At 32.4% G+C, this 17,452-nt stretch overlaps 1 long non-coding RNA gene across 1 annotated transcript; it reads right to left on the minus strand.

Moving 5' to 3' along the window:
• Positions 1-13,045: 13,045 nt before the first annotated feature.
• LOC118482259 lies at positions 13,046-17,396 on the minus strand. Its single transcript, XR_004868078.1, has 3 exons — positions 17,340-17,396; positions 13,945-13,994; positions 13,046-13,126 (listed from the first exon to the last, which is right to left on the minus strand). It is a non-coding gene; the product is annotated as an uncharacterized LOC118482259 (long non-coding RNA).
• Positions 17,397-17,452: the final 56 nt, after the last annotated feature.

Below are 17,452 nucleotides of genomic sequence, written 5' to 3' on the forward strand. Positions count from 1 at the left end.
TACAAATTGTTCATGTTTTAGTAACCGTATGAAAACTCCAAATTTTTACAATCATTACTAACAACCAGTTGAGTTTATTATATCAATTTAAACATAACTTAAGAACATAATTATATATTGTTTTTACTGTTTGTAAATTATGAAGAAAAATATAAGATAAAAATTGGGATTGGAAATTGGAAGCCAATGATCTATGTGATTTAATTAATTAATGGAATTGGGCTAGATGTTAGTTTTTTGGTGGGCTTCTGTTGGGCCAGGGATGAACCAAACGAATTAAAAGAAACAATTTAGACGGTCTCCGGTTGCGACGATGCAAAACTAAAAGTGCTAAATTTGAACTTCTTTCCTATAATTAAATGTCAATATTTTGAAAATGTTTACTCTTATCACCTCATCCTAGTGGTAATACTTTCATATGGTTGTCACTTTGATTCTTTGAACCACATTTTATGTTACCTGATATGTTGTACACGTAAAAAAAAGATTTTTAGAGCTGAAGATAGCAGTATCTCTATCCTCTAGAATAGTGGGAAAGTTTGCCCTCATCAGTCATCACATCCTCCCCATACCATACTCATATCTTTAATATGAGTGAAGTTATACCGGATACGTTCAATAGTTCGTGAATATTAATGTTAATGCTATGTTCTAAATGTATTTGATATAACCGAATATGAAATTACATAAGAATGGCAGGTAAACGGGCAACAAGTTGCGCCGCAATCCCCTTTTGAATAGAAATCCAATCCTACCAAATACAAAACTCTGGTTCCTCGGCGTCGCAAATTGTTGTGCACGACCCTCTTCACTCTCTCTAGGAAACCGATAGCCTCAGGACCAGCCACGAAACGGTTTTCCCTAAACCCAACAAAGAGAGATACTCCGGTAAGGTCCACACAGGCGTGTTATTCACCTGAACACAAGAACAACCGTTGACCGAAGAGTGGACCTCCCTTCAAGTGGGTCTATCAAGAAATTCACATGGGCCTCTTTTTTGGCAGAGATTCCTGCACGCTTAAGCACATCACATATGACATCGCTAACCAAGTCATGTCTGTATCTAAAGCCCGGTACTTCCTTGTAATGGACTGCATGCTCCCCAAAGTTATCCAAACAAACCTTGCGGTAGACTAGGCAAGGCTCATCAACCAGAAACAAATGGATCATTAACCGGTATTTAAGGATGGCCCGATACTCCATCGCTGACATGTGTTGTCATTCCAAAAAAATGTTATAGATGTGTTTATATATTTAATTTGTGTGTTGTTTGGATGACACTAATCATGTATTTTCACTAATTTTACACTTAGTTAACTTAGATAAGAAGGCATTTGATAGAAGTATTGCATAGATCATGCCTACACAGTTATGTGGTGATTGATTATACCATATTACCATGTATATGTAATCAACTAGTCTTGGAAGTAATCGCTCTATCTTGTCTAGTATATTTGTGTTCCGTGTGTTATTGTTTCTCAGTTTAATTACAAGCTAGTTTAGCGCTCTTTTAACATACATTCTGGATTTTAGTTCTCAAAATCAAACAAAAATGTAATGTAATGCTAATTTTCATAATCATTAAAATTGTAATGCTAGCTAAACGTTTCTCGTAAACAATGTGTCTTATTTATCCTAGTTATGTGGATTAGTTAGAATTTTAGATATATAAATGACAAGGTCATCACTCATAACTCATAAGTGCTTCGATTGGGTCCACTGAGGGTCTTAGTGAACCCAATACCATTGTAAACTTCGGCTCAAAATTCCTTATGAGATCTTTAAATTCGAATCTCTCAGCTTATAATTTTTTTTTTTATAAAATGATGCCATTCCCCCGTCAAGCCGACTTTTTTCCATAGAACTAGTTTTTTTTATTGTACAAATTAAAAATTATATTTAAAGAAAGTAGTTATGTGAGTTTGATTTTATATCATTATTTATTTTTAGTTTTTTAATAAAAATGTTTTTTTTTTGTTTAATGTGGATGCTTTAAAAAATACATGTTTTAGATATTTCAAAAGGTAAAATACTAAATATGTCAATAGTAAATCAAAAGAGTTGGTGGCTTTTCAAAGTTTTATATATTAGTTCTTAATATTGTGTATATATACACACTTTGTGTTTTATAAATCTTGTTAAAATCACAAAAATAAACATTTTAAGCTCATTTTGCTCAAGAGTTAATTACACCATTAGTCCCTGTGGTTTATAGGAAGTAACAAGATCAGGTACTAATAGTTTAAAATCACATTCTAGGGTATCAACTTTTAGTTTTGTAACAATTTAGAGTACTAAGACTAACAAATGTTAGTTTTCATGTTAAATTTATATGAAATGACAAAAAACACCCATTATAACTTCAAGGACCACTTGTGTAAAATACTCATTTATCTAAAATAATTGTTAACAAATAAATCAGATTTTAGAAACATAAACCCAGATCTTTCTCTCTCTCTCTCTCTCTCTCTCTCTCTCTCTCTCCTTCTTCAACCACCCCTTTCTGGCTTTCTTCCCCAACCAGTTCTAAACCCACCCTTTTAACCACCACCGACCCGCCATTAACCGCCGTAAAGGACAATATTCAGTGTTTACGAGGTGTGCATCAATCATAGAAGTTATTGAACAGGAACTTCTCGAACAACACTTGAGGATTAATCTGCAGCTTCATAGGAGTATGCTGCTGGAACGATCAGGAAAACCACTTAATTTCACTCACACATCGTGATTTCGGACTCGCCGGAACGATTCCGTTGGAGTTACAGTTCTGTGCGAGCTTAAAAGATAAAGAGAGGAGCTGCTACTTCATTATAAGAGAAGACTTTTACAATAAAAAGAACCCATCTTCTGTTCGATTATAATTGAGTGTTTTTTCTACAATATTTTGTAAGGTTGCGATTAGGGGTAATTTGTGCCGACTACCTCCGATTATATCTTTTTGTCTTGCACGCTATTTCTAGTCAATACATAATTCAACCGATTCATGTTTAAGTGTTCTTAATCTATTTGATTTAGAAATTTTGACAGCTTCCGATTCAGTTTTGGTTGTTTACGTAAGAACTGTTGGTGTTGGTGTGTTTGGGGCAATGGGATCATTATTGGTAGGGATTTATATTTGTTTTTGTAAGCTTCATGTAATGTTATTTTCTTTTACAAAAACAGTCCCTAACTAATCATATAGTTACACAATTGGTCATTTAGATGTAAAAGGACTTAAATGCCCTTGAACCTAACAAAAAAACTAACATTTGTTAGTCTTAGTACTCTAAGTTGTTACAAACTTAAAAGTTGGTACCCTAGAATGTGATTTTAAACTATTAGTACCTGATCTTGTTACTTCCTATAAACCACAGGGACTAACGGTGTAATTAACTCTTTTGCTCAATTTAGATCTTATTGATACTGAAAACTAGAGTTAATTACATAGTTAGTCCCTGTGGTTTACTTAAAGTAACAATCTAAGGTACTAATAGTTTAAAATCACGTTTCAGGGTATTAACTTTTGATTTTTTAACAATCTAAGGTATTAACGTTAATGGTCTGTTAAAAACTAACTTTGACACCCTCATGTGCAAACAATGTGAGGGTATTTTCGTCATTCACTATTAAATAAATAACTTAAATTAAATAGAGAGAAATAAAAACATTGAAGCAAGGAAAGACAGACTAACATTTAACCTCCCTTTGAGCACCCATAAAACATCAGACAAAATGTGCCTGGAACACAAGCCTTCATAAATTTCCATATAGTTTAAGTACCAATAACATTGAATCAGGATGCCCAATGTTCCATTTAGAACAAAAGAATCACCACCCATGTTCATCTCTTTCGCCACCAAGAACAAAAGAACCACCAGGTTCTTCATTTTGACATTAATCAATCAAGGATTAAATAATAATTCAAATATCCTAGAGAAATTATCAAAGATGTTAATGTTCTGCACTTATGTCAAAAATCAATTTTTTGACTTAATAACCAGATATCTACTATGTAAAAGATCGAATAACAATTCAATATTCAATAACATAACTATACTCGACTTGCCTCTGTTTCTAGCGGCATAATAGACAGCAGGGGATTGTGTCTCACAGCCGATTTCGATCTTGTCAAGCACCCAAGACCCTTAATTTGAACTGTACTTGACTTACCACTTAATTTGATGTTGGGGGTTGTTGACAACGCGAATTTCGAATACAAATCGGAACCCGAACCTTCACCATGGCCTGCCTCTTCATCTTCTATATCAATACTTTTCTTATTTCCACCAAAATCAGACACAAGATGGTCTGATTTACTTGATTAGAGGTCGTGTTCAAGGTTTCTTGCACCAGATTTGAGGGGAGAGACGAAGGAACAATCAGAACCCATTATTCTATCTTGTATTTGCCCAACTTCCTTTCATACATGATCCAAAATGCCTAAAAATCCCTTACAATCATAAAAACTCTCAAAGGCTACACACCCTCTTTCACTGTATCGCCATGAAAATACCTTGTTACATCTTTAACCGATGACAACGCCTTCTGTTCATCCATCTTGATCCTTTGAAGCTCTGTTTCAGTTTCCTTAACGAACAATCTCATCGACCCCTAAAAGTTTCCTCGTGTACTTTCCGTATCGTGTAATTCATCACCTTCGGATCGGATTTTCTGCAACCCGAGTTCAAATTTCGACACGTAACCACGAAGAACATCTGCATCCATCCCTGCTGACTTAATTCCCGACTTAGCTGAACCAAACAAACCATCGTTGCACCCACTTAAGTCTTGGTTAGGGTTAGGGTTTGAATTGGGGATCTTGAAAAGGTTTGAAAGATGATGAAGAGGGGAATGAAGTCTGATCCACTGTATTATTATTTAAACAAATGGACTAAATGATGAAAATACCCTCACATATTTTGCACATGAGGGTGTCAGAGTTAGTTTTTAACAGACCATTAACGTTAATACCTTAGATTGTTAAAAAATCAAAAGTTAATACCCTGAAACGTGATTTTAAACTATTAGTACCTTAGATTGTTACTTTAAGTAAACCACAGGGACTAACTATGTAATTAACTCCTGAAAACTACTCAAAAGAAATGTAATAATAATAATAATAATAATAATAATAATAATAATAATAATAATAATATAAATATAAATCTTGTTAAAACCACGAAAATAAACATTTTAAGCTCATTTTGCTCAATTTAGATCTTATTAATACTGAAAACTACTCAAAAGAAATGTAATAATAATAATAATAATAATAATAATAATAATAATAATAATAATAATAATAATAAGAGTTAATTGCTAAATTCGTTCCTGAGGTTTGACTCAAACTGCTAGATCAGTCCAAAATCAAGTTTTGTTGCTAAAACAGTCCCTGAGCCTAGTTTTGTTACTATTTCAGTCCAATTAATTGACGCCGTTAGAACCTTCCGTTAATGAATGGGTAAAATTGCTAAATTCGTCCCTGAGGTTTGACTAAAGTTGCTAGATCAGTCTAAAATCAAGTTTTGTTGCTAACAGTCCAGGTAATTTTTTGAATTTGTTAATTATAAACTTATTTAGGTATATAATTTTTCTAGACTTGCATTAATTTTTTGAATTTGTTAATTATAAAATTATTTAGATTATAAACTTATTTAGGTATATAATTTTTCTAGACTTGCATTAGTACAATATTTAAATATAATAGTATGTACAGTTGTATGTTAAAATAAGTGAAAAAACAAACCTATATACTAAACAAAAAACAAACATACTTGTTTATATCAAATTACATACTTAGTTGTATCAATTCAAACCTGTAATAGAACAGTGTGCATCATTTAATTAACTGCAAAGAGTCATTACAAAATATAAACGTATAATTAGATAGTTTACCTATGATATATAATTTTGTTTGGTTAACTTGCATTTAGATATTAACAACTGAATCTCCACTTTTGTACCTGCATTGTTTATCATGTGATCAAATTATAAAATTTTAAAAAATAATAATATTCAGTTAGCGAAATATTAGGTATTTTTACCATGTTTGCAACTGCTGATTTAAATTCCCACCAGTTTTCAGTTGATAGACGAAGAAACTATCATGTAGTGGATAAGTGGGGTACGTTGAAACTCCCAATTACAGCCTCTATATAAGAAGCACCACAATTAATTTTTCTATAATAAAATAGGTAATCAAAGTTTAAGCAAATGGAGCAGATACATATGAAAGCAACAGATCTAAATTCCAAGGTATTTTAACTACTCAAATGTTTTAATACACGTACCTTCTAATTTGAAAGTTTCGTTTCACGCTAGGTTGAGCCAAAGAAGGGCCTTGCAACTAATGAGACTGTTCTGACCCACGCCCGTTTTCCAGTCGTTTGACATCCGATATACACCGTGACCTAAAGTGAAGGTTAATATATTTAAAATTGTATAATTAACAAATTCAAAAAATTAATGCAAGTCTAGAAAAATTATATACCTAAATAAGTTTATAATTAACAAATTCAAAAAATTACCTGGACTGTTTTAGCAACAAAACTTGATTTTGGACTGATCTAGTAACTTGAGTCAAACCTTAGGGACGAATTTAGCAATTTTACCCATTCATTAACGGAAGGTTCTAACGGCGTCAATTAATTGGACTGAAATAGCAACAGAAACTAGGCTTAGGGACTGTTTTAGCAACAAAACTTGATTTTAGACTGATTTAGCAATTTGAGTCAAACCTGAGGAACGAATTTAGCAATTAACTCTAATAATAATAATAATAAGTGATTTGTCTATTTATGTTCAATAAATCCATTTATTTTTAGTTATTCAAAAGTATTTATATTTATTACTAATATTAGTTGTTCAAATTTCAAAATATAGTGTGGTAACATTAGCTGTTCAAAAAAATAAAAATAAAAAACTAACGAATATCAAAATATGAAAGTGAAATTAGGTAATTTTACAAGATTGATATCACCTGCACATGATTAATAAATGTGTGGATTAAACAATTCCAGTTTTTGAATGAATCCATGTTTTGCTCCTTAAAGTTAATCTCGTACGAAGGAATAAGTCCTAAAATAAAGTCAAAATAATTAAATATATGTTCATGAACACATTTTTATTCGCTTAATTAAATAAATAAAAGTTGGGTTCATATTCGTTTGTTTATTAAAAGATTGAACGTAATAAACTTTTCATCAACCTATTCACTAGTGATTCATTAAGGGGGTGTTTGGCCTAGCTTTTATTTTTTTGGCTTATGCTTATATTTTAAAGTAGCTTATGCTTATTTTCTTTCATTTGATAAGCTATTTTTAAGTGTTTGGATTAGCTTATATTCTACAAGTTGATAATTAATAATTAATCTTTAGTTGTTTGTTAAGTTATGTTGTATTATGGGAAGGGGTATAATATGATTGTGTGTAATGAGTAAAAAACCATCTTCTTCAAATAAGCTTATTCAAATAAGCTAAAAAATGTTCCTATAAGCTTCTTAAAATTAGCTTATATAAGCTAATAAACATAAGCTTAAAAAGCTAAACCAAACACCCATTAGTGCTTATTTTATAAAAATAAGCTAAAAAAACTATAAGCTTAGATAAAAAAAAGCTAGGCCAAACACCCCTAAAGATTAGTTTCATTTACATAGCTAGGTATATAAAATAAAATATATATAAGGAGTTGGGATAGATCTTATATTGGGTTGACAAAGAAAGAACCAGAAATATTTATCGAATTGATGGAATAAAAACACAAAATAAAAAAAAGTATAATAAATAATAAAATAACAGATAATGGATTAATAGAATAAAAAAAAAATAGGAAGTGTAACATGTATGTTGGTTAAAACATTAAACTTTAATACAAAATAAATGGTAAACACCGAGTTAGTAAATAGTGTTCAAGAAAACATCATTTTGATAAATAGTTTTCCACCAACTCTAGTTTGAGAAAAAAACTCTACACGACAAGTTCGAGCTATATATTTGTTAACCAATACGTGTCGTTAAATTTTATGGACTAAAATACTCTAAAGCTTACTATCATACACACAATCTTGGTATGTATAAGGATTGACAAATACCAAATCAAGAAATGAATACATACATCGTCCACGTATGTTCGTATGTATAAGGATAGACAATGGATGGATCTCAATTTGTAGTATTTGTCCACCTCATATTTGCTCCATCTTAGCTAGCCTTTTGCTTTTATATTGCTTTATGTATGTTTCATTCACGATTATCATTTATTTCTTGTTTTGTGGGTTTTTTTTTTCGTGTATCTTTCAAATTTATGTGGACGTGGGGTTGCAAAAATCAGTTTGGGCTGGCAAATCATAAAGATAGTATATTACATATTAATTGAATGTATAAACATCAATCAATACGGTAGAGGATCCTGTAAAAAGTGCTCAAAGTGTGAGAAGTGTATTATAACACTATATATAATACTATATAACACCCTATAAACACAGTATAACAATATGTAACACCATATAATACCATATAACACTTTGTAACACTATATATCATTATATAACAAATATAACACTATTGGTTGTCTGATAGGATGCCTATGATAGATGTATAGTGTTATATTTGTTATATAATGATATATAGTGTTACATAGTGTTATATGGTATTATATGGTGTTACATATTGTTATACGGTGTTTATAGGGTGTTATATAGTATTATATATAGTGTTATAATACACTTCTCACACTTTAGGCCCTTTTTACACTATCCTTACCCTATATGAAGATATGTCTTTTGTTGTTATAATTTTATTATTAACATGTAAAGTGATTAAAAGAAATGAGTAGTAAAAAAAGAATTTAGTCGGCTAATGTTGCTATGATTTGTAACTATATTTTAAGGTCGTTATTCAATTTTCATATCAAGTTACTGTAAGCGTAAAACAAGTTAGTATTTTGTTATTATAAATAGTTGTTATTATAAATAGTTAATTAATGGTTTTTACCTACCAATAGGGTGGAAGTCCATTGGTAAAGGCAAAACCTTTAAAACACTTGGGTTTGAAAGAATAAGATTTTTGATTCAAATCCCAGTGACGATAGGGATTAAAAAAAAAATAGCCGTTCAAAAAAAAGATAGTTTTTACCTATATGTACTATATCAAGTTCTTTTACGAAGACCAAGTCAGTAAGGGATTTGTCATTAATATGTGTGTATAAGGCTAAAGGATGTGATCATGACTCTTATGACATAGGGCCGATGTCACCCACCTCTAATTCACCATCCAAAACGATTACTCTAAGGGTGTGGTTATGACCCAAACCACTATCCTCTTTATTTCTTTAATAAATTTTTGTCTCAACATCATTAAATGGTAGGATTATGGTAAATGTTGTTCAATCCACGAGAACCACCATCAATCAAGGAGGGGAATAATGTACCATTTGATTAATAGTCCTATGTGGCAAATAATGTTTTTTTAACGACAAATTTCTTTTATTCCCTGTTGTCTGTGGGACTGAACCCAACACCTTCCCCTCTCCAAAAATGTTTAAAGATTTTGTCTTTGCCAATGGACCACCACCCCATTGGTGATAAATAATGTCTTAATAGATGCGCCCCACATCCTATAGCCTAAATTGCACAAATAATGAGGGAGAGGGGTGTCATGCTTTTGACTTTTTAGAGGAGAAGCAAATAATGTCTCAAACCATTCCCTCACGTCCCATAACCTAGGGAGCGCGACTATGATTTTAGCTTATCGAATACGCCCGGTTGAACTTTCTATTTGATTTTGCCTAAATACCCAATGGATAAGGGTTATATTATTGGTGGACCGGATGTTATTTGGGGACAATTGAATCATTTGTTATGAGTGTGATGAATTTAAGAGAACTATTAAGGGATTGCTTATTTTAGTGACTTATTAGCTTATTAACTTTTTAAAAAATTAAAAGGTGTTTAGCATGAAATTGTTATGTGAGGGTAAAAGTCACTAATTCGCTCCATTAGAATTTATTAACTTTTTCCAAAAAGTCATAAGTTAGAGTAAATTACGTTTTTGGCCCCTGTGGTTATATCAGTTTTACTATATTGGCCCAAAATAAGAATTTTTAACGTTTCTGCCCCCATGGTCCCTATATCTAACCATTTTGGCCCCTAATTCTAACCAAACCCTAACTCAGGTTAATTATTAGGCACATGACTTGCACATGATGGGTAATATGGTAATTTCACCTCCCCTTTAATGAGTTTATAAATAAAACCCTAGCCCACTTCATCTTCTTCCTGATTCCATCTTCTCTGTGATTCCATCTTCTTTCAAAACCCTACCATACATACAGAACACACACACTCCCTCTCTCATCTTTCTCTCTGCTCTTTCTCTCTACTACCGTATCATCACCACCATCACCGTATCATCACCACCACCACCGTACCTACCACCACCGTACCTACCACCACCACCTCCTCCACCGTATCATCACCACCATCTCTCTCTCATAAACACCCCTCTCTCTTCGACGCAAAACAGATCGAATCACAAGATCAAGCCATTCGGTTCACAAATTGAAGCTTTCTTCTTCGTCGACGCAATACAGATCTGACTTGGTGAGAGGAGTGAAGGGTGGGGTTTTAATATGGTGACGGCTAAGGTTTTGATTTGGTAACGGTATGGCGGGTGACGGATTAATGGTGGCCAATAATTTCCCCTCACTCAATTCTGAGTATTGATGGTAAGATATGGGGATTTATGGTAAGATCAGTGCACTAGACAAACAAGAATCATCACCAAAACTATCATCTGAAGTAGAAGTGTTAACCAAAACTCAAAAAATTGTTCTTGAACTGCATAATGATAATACCCATAAAGCAATTGATGGACACGAGTAAGTTTTTGTTTTGGGTTATGCACCTTGGGATATTAGATTTGTATTTTGTTATGTGGATTTTCATATTCAGGTTTGTATTTTGTTATGTTTTTTGACAATTTTGTGTTAGGAATTTAGGTGGTGTTTGGATGTTGTTTGATGAATGGAATTCCAATGGCAAATTTGGGGGTTTTCATGGAGAAGATGATGGGAATTTAGGGGTTTATGTGGTGTATGATGATGATAGTTGAAGATGATCATGTTCGTTTTGATTTGTGTTTGAATTGAAGACCTGGTTGATATTAATAAGAAATAATCATAGTCTTATTTTCTTTTCTGTATCATTGCATTTAATTTGGTTAGGGGATGATGATGATGATGGTTGAAGGTGGTCATGTTCTTGAAGATCTGGGTTTGAAGATGATGTGTTTTGTTGAAGATCTGGGTTGCAGATGATGTTTTGTTGAAGATCTGAGATGCAGATGATGATGATTTATTGAAGATCTGGGTTTTATTTATAAGCTCATTAAAGGGGTGGTGAAATTACCATATTACCCATCATGTGCAAGTCATGTGCCTAATAATTAACCTGAGTTAGGGTTTGGTTAGAATTAGGGGCCAAAATGGTTAGATATAGGGACCATGGGGGCAGAAACGTTAAAAATTCTTATTTTGGGCCAATATAGTAAAACTGATATAACCACAGGGGCCAAAAACGTAATTTACTCCATAAGTTATTTAGAAAAGCTAAGCCAAACATGGCCTAAGAAAAACAAAAATATATCCGATATTCCGGTTTTACTTGAACCATTTTAGAAGGTTACTTAACGAGATTGAGTTGTTCCGTTTCTATCATATAGCCTATAACGATGAATTAAAAACAATTATTTTTTCGGAAAAATATATTGAAATATGCAACTTAAAGTTTGTTGCGTCATGGGTTAAGAATATACCTTTATTTAAAGCAGGTTGATTGTGATGCTAACATAATTGGTTAACACGTTAAACCTAGTATTAAACAATTAACCCAGAATTCAGAGTAGTATTTATCCAACCAATGATCTCTTGGTCTAGTGGTTAAGGGGGAGGTGGGAAGCTTTGCTTCTCTTGATGGTCCTAGGTTCAAGTCCAGGCAAGGGGTTTTAATACTAATTTGGTGATACTAACTACTAACCCGGTTAGCGATATCCTAACCGTACGCCATTAAAAAAAAAAAAAAAAACCCCAACAAGAAATCCAGATTAAGTCAAATCTAATTAAACAAATGGAGTCTTTATTCAAAAGCATATACATTCCCCTACTCATTCAATTACCGTACATTGTTGAGATTCAACCAATTTTTTTATTCATTAGATATTCTAGTATCAAGGATTGTCCTTCCTTATGCTATGTTCATCTTCTATTTTCAATATGTAGGTTTTATAAATTATTTACTGGGTCCTTACTTTTCATTTAAACTAACACATATGTAATCCTTTTGGCACAAAGTGGTGTTTTCGAGCTTAATAAATGAAAGAGAAAAAAAAGATAAAGAGAATGAATGAGACAAAAGAAAGCCATAGAAGAAGAGAAATAAATAATTTAACTTTGTGTCAGAGATGTGAGTTCGAATGAGATAAAAGGAAATTAAAAGATTTTACGTGTTTATGGTTGAGAGGAAGATAATATGTTACAATTTTACAATTATGTTATTAAACTAGCCTAAGATCCCGCGAGTTTTGCGGGTGGCTTAACACAAACATATAATATCTACCGGCATTGAAGCCCATGTATATCATCATTTTTTTCTAGGCCTTTCCAAACTTAGGCTTCATGTCTAAGGGTTAAAACAGGTCCCAAACAGACAATACACGACCCTAACCGGTACAAACCCAAAACCAAACAGAGTTATAGAAAAAAAATTACGTTACTGATCATAAAGAAACTGTACGCATGAACTTATTATGGACACCTGAAGTTGAATATTAAAATACAACTAAGCATCATACTATAGATGTAACAAAACCGAAAAGATAAGTAAATGAAGGAAATATGTTTTTTCTGGTTTGAAATATAAATTGAAGTGTTTAACAAAATAATATGCTTTTGAAGTATTGACAAAGAACATTATACATGTAAGATGTTCATAATGAAATTCTCCAAAGGAAATTATTATGGAACTCTCAGGTTGACAAAGTAAATAACACAACCAACATACTATTGATATAAATAAAACCAAAAAGATAAATATTATCTCAGGTTCTCACTCATGCACTTTTGCTTTGTCCATCAATGCTTGAATGTACCTAGGCTATAACATGAGATATAGACAATCATCAATATCAGATAAAGGCCTAAAAATATTTTAATATTTACATTTTCGACATAGTACTAAATATGTTCAATCAATCCAAGCAATGCAAAAAAAAAAAAAAAAAAAAAACAATAAAGATTTCACCTCAAGTAACTAAAATACATTAAAAAGTGGGATAAAGTGTAAAAAAGCTAACCCATGATTGCTGTAAAGTGAGGAGACAATGACTAACGATTCAAGTTTTTACACATACCAATAGAATAAGTTTTTTTCATACCAGTAACTTATAAGAACTCAACACATAAATGACATCAAGATAGCAGATCTTTTATAAAATATAGAATCATAAGATATGATAGTGGTTCGCTGCCATCTCTGGCATTATTCCAGCTTCGTGAGCAACAAAAGATCTAAATTATGACATGCACGAATTTGTTTGTTAATGTGATAGTTTCGACCCATTTGCTTATGAATAGGTCGTTTGGATCATGTTTTACCTCAAATGGATCAATTCGAAAAACTTAGCTAATCGTCTTAAGCCTAATTTAATACACAAGACTTCTTAAGTTGTTTTTATTCAATGATCAAGAATACTAAAATGATAATACTATTTTTCTACTTATAACTAACATATTACCTATTTATAAATATATGTACCAAAGAAATGATACCAACATGTTTGTGGACCAACCTAAACTGAACTGGTCAGTTTGAATTTGAACCCTCGTGTAACTGTTACCTGCACCTCTACTTTTGGGCTCTGACCTAAAATATGTTCAAAGTAATATTGTAAAACATATAATTATAGTACTCACCCGAGCTCGCATAGCAATAGCACAACCCCGACCAACACCAAGTTCTTAACCTTTCCATTTCAAGAAAGAAAAAATGAATTAGAGATATATTCTAATTTAAAAACATTCACACATGACACATTGAAGGAGTTAAACTGTACCTTAATTCTAGCTTCTAAACATTTAAACATTGGAGCATTCTTAAGCATGTTGTCAAACCCCATCATAATACCCCCCATAATAGGAATCAAATAGTCAAAACTAACCACATTCATATACTTTCTTATAATTAAAATGCATAACGGATCGTGCAGGAAAACCCAAAGTGTCACAATCACGCGCCGGATGTGGTAAATAATATTGAGTTTGGGAGGGGTATATCTGGTAAAACAACGCCATTGGAATCTTTTAACAGTAGTATATATAAACTGAGGTTAGGTTTATCTATCAACTTGCGTAGGTGGAGTTGCAAGTAAAAAACGCAGAATCCATGTTTTTTTTAAGAAAATACTATTCGATCCACCCAAAATAACACGTCTTCAAGCTAAGCCCACTATCAATTGCAATATTGCATGTTCTGAAAGAATAATGAAGCTTCACAAAGTTTCGCAAAGCCTTGAGGAATTGGAGTTTAAATCATTTTACAGTCTTATGAAGAGGATAATGTAACGTGACACAACATTAAGCAATTGCTTTAAGAAAAACTTCAACCATAGTCTATTGCAAGTTCAAGTATAAAACTTAAATAGTAAAACTATTATGGACAGATTATCCCAATCGGCCAAACTAAACCCTAGAAATAACCTTCAAGATCTTGAAAAGGTAAATTAGACTGAGTAAATTAGATAAAGACTCTCTTTTCTTCACAGACCAATTCAATTTCACCCTCAATAATATCAAATTATTAAAAGATAAAAAATAAGGTTGAAAACAATTCAAATATCTTTGGATATTCATATAAACCAATTGTCAAGTGGTAAGTTATCAAGGGTTATACATCTATCAAAAGCTAACTTACTGGAAATCCAACAAATCGATCAAAGAGAACGTAAACAATGAGAAGTACCAGCATTGGGTTTTGATCGCTGATGTGGCTGCAATTATTAATTACTAAGGCTAAAGGGTGTGGTCATGACACTCATGACCACCATGACCCGCGACATAGACACCATGTCACCCACCTCTAATCCTTCATCCAAAACCACTACTCTAAGGGTGTGGTCTTGACCCAAACCACTATGCCCTTTATTTTTTTAATAAATTTTTGTCTCGTACTTAAAAAACCTGATTGGCTAAGAACTGGACTTGAATATCGACAACATCTATCCTGAGCATGGTATTCTATGTGTGATCGTCTTCACTGTCTGGTGATATTTATCGTATCGGCTAATCTCTGTGCGATCGTGTAACACTCTAAACTATGAAAACTTAGATAAGATTAATATTCAAATACTAATGATGAATGATGATATTGATAAGAGTAAATTGCCATTTTAGTCCCTAAGTTTGACCAAAAATTTTGTTTTAGTCCAAATAGTTTTTCTTTCAGCCATTTTCGTCCCTGCCTTTTGTCATTTTTTGCAATTTTCATCCAGCCCACTAACTCCATTCAAAAAAGTCACGGACTAAAACGGTATAAAGAAAAACTATTTGGACTAAAATGACAGGAAAAAAAACTATTTGGACTAAAGTGGCAAATTTGACAGGAAAAAAACTATTGATAATTATTGAAGAAGTAGTAAAATAAGCTTACATCTTAATTATATTCATGTCGTTAGATGAAATCACAAAGAAATTCATAAATATGCGACAAAGTTCATGTAAATTTTGCATCAAAGACAACTACATGGCTATCCAGTATCAAAGTTTAAGAATTCAAAACTGAAGAAGGATATAAAAAGAACAATACCTGTCATGTGGAAAAAATGAACAGAAAAGAAGAAGAGACGATGGCTACACAAAATTTTATTAAAGTTCAAATATAAAACAATCTAACAGTACATTTATGAACAATGAAAGCATAAGCTTAACCAAATTCAGTATTCATGACCCGCAAACCCAAAAAAAAACCTGAGAAACTCGACCCGCAAAACCCTAAAAAATGAGACCCGCTAACCCCCCCCCCCCAAAAAAAAAAACCCAAAGAGCTTGCCATGTTAAGAAAGTTATTTTGTTTTACTATATTCTTCCATTCATGAGGTTCTTGTGGAAGTTGGAGTCCCCTCGCATGAATTGGAATCGCCTCTATTATGCACGGGACTGATCAATACAAACATAACTAATACAATCACAATTTTTCTACTGTGAAGTGTATTTTTGATCCACCCTAAACCTTGAACGACATATCATATTAGTAACACAATCAAGTAAAAAAAGTTAATTAGCATCGAGTTATTGTAACATATAACTGTTCTCAATTATTAATTTAATTAAATAAAGATCTCATTAGTATCTACTTCTCCCCTCATTGATAATGCAATATTGCAATAAGTACTTTTATATCCTCTTTTTTCTCTCCTCATTGAATCACTTATCATCTCAAATTCCTAGAACAATAGTAAGATTTACGGATCATATTCTTATATATTGAAATATAAAGCAAATAAATCATTAAGAATAACACAAGTTATTTTGTATTTAAATAGTGTGAACAGAAATGAGGATGTGACTATAAGTATCATTCATTTGCTAAAACATGCTAGGTGGTAAAGACTTGAGAATGTGGTTGGTGATAGGGATGAGCTTGGTACCAACCGGCACCGAAAATACCGGTACCGAAAATCCCCAAAAATGGGTACTGGTATCGAAAATACCTGGTATGGTACATTTCGGTACCGGTACGAACCGATATTTGAATAAAAAATCCGGTAATTGCCGATGCCGAAAATGCAAAAGGTCAGTAGTACCGAAATTTGAGTCGGTTCGGGAAATTTCGTACTGGTTTCGAACTGGTACCCGGTACCATTTGCTCATCCCTAGTAGGCGAACTTCTAACCCATTTGGCTTTCTTAACCTGTTTTCTTTATAGCAAAACTTCTTTTTATGTTATTACTTTGACTCGTTAGAAACAGAATACCACTCAAAATGATCAAATTTCACTTTCCCATGTATGGGTTGAATTCATATCTCCGTTCCTAGCTAATGCCTAACAGTTTACATCCAAATTTCTAACTCAAATCTATCTTTGACTTTCATTTGCAGATAATAAGTTTGACAAACCATGAGCCGGTGAGATTCTAGGGCTTCAAAAAGTTTATGCTTGACAAATGTACCATTTATCCACTCAGTATTCATCTAAAATGCCAATCAGCTTATAAGGTATGTGTAATAAGAAAACGTTAATTGATTTAACTTAAAAATTTCATAACAATTATATTGAAAACCCAGTATTAATTACTAATCAGATGTTAACTTACTTCAATAGCTTGAAACCCTTGCTCAGCAACCCGTTTGATATAACAGATTCTGATAGGCAAATGGACTGAATTCCTGAATCAATAATATCACCATTCACAGACGCTTTAATAAT

This window comes from Helianthus annuus, chromosome 9 (assembly GCF_002127325.2).
Source record: "Helianthus annuus cultivar XRQ/B chromosome 9, HanXRQr2.0-SUNRISE, whole genome shotgun sequence".
NCBI classification, from domain to species: Eukaryota; Viridiplantae; Streptophyta; class Magnoliopsida; order Asterales; family Asteraceae; genus Helianthus; species Helianthus annuus.